We start from the raw sequence: 3,093 nt of genomic DNA, 5'->3' as shown, positions 1-3,093 counted from the left end.
CCAGAGACCTCGCCCTGGGCTGGGGGACTTTGCTTCTTAAATCACCCTGTGACAGAGTGATCTGTTGCTCTGCTGAGCAACTCGGCTCTTGGTACGAGTGGTTTTTTGTTGTTTTGGTTGGGTTTTTCTTAACAGAAAAAAAAAAAAAAACAACCACCCTCTCTAACAGGCGCCTCCCCGGTCTGCCTGCTGACGAAAATGGACGTGAAGATACGGCCCGGCTTTTGCACCGACGCCTGCGGCCTAAGTGCTTCCTTTAACCACCGGTGAATCCCGTGGGCGCACCGTTTCTCTCTCAGGCCTCCTCCAGTCTCTTACTAACTTTTAGGCCGCGGGTTATTTCGGGCAAGGGCTGCCGCAGCTGGGTGCAGCGGGGCCCGGCTGAGGAGGGGGCGCCGGCAAGCGGTGCCCCCCCCACCCTGACCGCCCGGCCTCCGGCAGCTCCTCCTGCAGGGTCCCGAGCCCCAGCCTGCGCTTTGGTGTTCGATACAATCTTTGAGGCGTGTTTCCCATGAATTTTATCTAATTGCTTTTCTGAACCTGTTTAAACTTCCAGTCCCTGCGGCCTCCTGCTGCCGGGAGGTTAATTTGGTGTCCACAGGTGGTTTTTTGGCTGGAAAAGGCAGCAAAAATCACTGTTCGTGCGCTTCCGCCACGTTCTTGGTGCAGTTTCAGAGATATTTCACGCCCACCTCCTCGGTGGCGTCTCTCCCGGCTCAGGGCCTCTGCAGAAGACATTTGGTGCCTTGGGTCATCCCTCTTGGTTTTCTCTCGGCATCTGATACTTCGCAGTTCATTTTCCTATTGCGTTCCCATAATTGCGATTTTGCTGTTCCCGAATCTTTAGGGCAAATAATGTCCCTGGCCCCCCAGAATCCAGCAGTTTATGGGGCTGTTTCCATCGGTGCCTCGAGGTGGCCTGAGCCTGGACAGGGGATGGAGACGGGCTAAAAGAAGACAAAGCGTCGGCTCCGAAGCGTTTTGTTCCATGCAGTGTTTGCTGCTTATGCCACTGACCAGTACAGCTTTCTCTTTTCCATTGCTCTATGTTTTATTTCTTCTGTTTTAAATAAAAAGCTCACAGGGCTCGGGGACCGTCTTTCCCTCCTGTGTTTGCGCAGCAGCAGGATTGAGTCGATGGAGCTATAATCCTGCTGCTCCTATAAATATCAGTAGCCGCTTTTCTTCCCCAAAAAGGTTGGCAGTGGGTGGCTCAAGGTTTTGTACTCCGTTCTGGGTTATTTAACATATTTCTTAACCCGCGTACAGAGTGAGTCGCTATTTGCAGATGGCCTGTTATTTATTTAAATGATTAATTATTTACACGTTATTTAGGTTGACTCTGGTCCAAAGAGGACTTTGAAGAGCTTCAGAGAAACTGGAGCCAAAATGATGGAAGCGATGATGAGAAATGAAATTTGGTGTTTCGCTATAAAACACAGGCAATGATATCGTACGCCTCGGCAGATACAAAGTGATACAGCCTGTGCCGCCGATGGCTCCAAGAGGAGAGCAGAACGTAATCACAGCTATCTTCATGAGTGCTTCTGCTCGCTCCTCCTCCGTGGCCGGAAAATAATAATTAAAAAAAAAAAAAATTTAGGAAGGCAAGTGTGGTGGGAGGGCACCGGGAGAACGGGGACCGTGAAAAAGGGGGACTGCCTTGTGCCCCATCTTACCGGAGGTGGCAGAAACTCCCGGCACGACGCACGTGCGAGGGCTGGGACGGAGCGAGAGGCTGCACAAGCCCCGCACGGGCGCTCTTTGCTTGTGTTGCCCTGAGATGCGTAAGGAGCTGGGGAGAAAAAGACTCTTGAACCATGAGAAAAACAACTTTTCAGTGTGATTTGGAAACCACGACCGTGTCGGCTTATGGAGACCATTTACTTAACTTCCTATAAAACAGGAAAACCTACGAAGAAGTTGTACTGCGGGGGTCCCTCCACCTTTGGCGGGGGCTGGTGCCTTACAGCCACGGAGGTTTTTTCCCCTTGGCACTGCTACAGGCATCATGCCGCGAGCCAGGGCTGCAGCACAGCGAGGGGGGATGCAAGGGGGTTTTTTTGAGACGCATTTTGAAAGCTCCACTTTTATTTCGCAGTGGTTAGAAAATCCCCAGACAGACCCAGGAGGAGGGGGTGATGTCCCATTTGGAAACTAGGATTCTAGTAATTGGGTTTGTCCTCTGCTTTCACAGTGGAGGGATGCTTCAGGAAAACCTTGGGGGTTATTGAAGCAGGGATGGATGCTGGTACATTTTAACATCATGGCATTTTATTTTGTTGCCTTTTTTTGTTACTTTTGTCATTTTCAAATTTGTAATCGCATCTTTTAACTTTGCTACAATTAAATTTTCCCCTTTGGCTTGTCTGGAGCCAAGGGACCTTGGATAGGTGCAGCAAACATAAAAACGACGGTGTCTCTAGAAACTGTGTCCAAATGAAGGAGCTATGCAGGTTAAACACTTCCAACGCTTGCTCTGAATGACAAATGTCACTTTGGGGGTGGAAAAGTCAAGTGGCAAGAGCGGGAGGAAAGCCTGACCTGGCTTATGTTTCCTCGCAGCCCCGTGGCAGGTAGCAGAGGGGCCGCCCGCAGCTTCAGGAAATCCCATTTGCTCACACGGGCCGGTTCAAGAGGAGCTGGATGTCGTTAGGCAGGAGAGGTCCGGAGAGCGATGGGAAGAGGGCCTGGGAAAGTTCCTAGAAAGTTTAAAAAAAAAAAAAAAAAAAAAGAGAGGTGTCCTCAGGACCTGTGATAAAGCACGGCAGTGGCAGCCAGCCCCTGGGCTCCCTGCATCGTGGTTAAACTCCAAGAGGGAAGGCGGTGATACTAACGTGTGAAATCGCAGCAAAAAGGAAATACTTTCTCATGCAACTTGCAGTTGTTTTTCTTGCAGCTTGCAACTAAACTGTCACACGCAGGAGGCCGTAAGGCTGCGGGTACAAAACTCAAACGCAGGACATCCACATGGGTGACCGAGACTTCCCCATTACCACCAGTCACGGCTGGTTTGAGGGAAAAGGAGAGGACACCCCCTTCTGTGGGGCGAGACCTGCTGCACGGGGAAGGGGGTGGATTTCCACCCGCCTC

Source organism: Pygoscelis adeliae, unplaced genomic scaffold (genome assembly GCF_000699105.1).
Source record: "Pygoscelis adeliae isolate BGI_AS28 unplaced genomic scaffold, ASM69910v1 Scaffold179, whole genome shotgun sequence".
NCBI lineage: Eukaryota > Metazoa > Chordata > Aves > Sphenisciformes > Spheniscidae > Pygoscelis > Pygoscelis adeliae.
The sequence above is the reverse complement of the archived record's forward strand: the minus strand, read 5'-3'. Positions refer to the sequence as shown.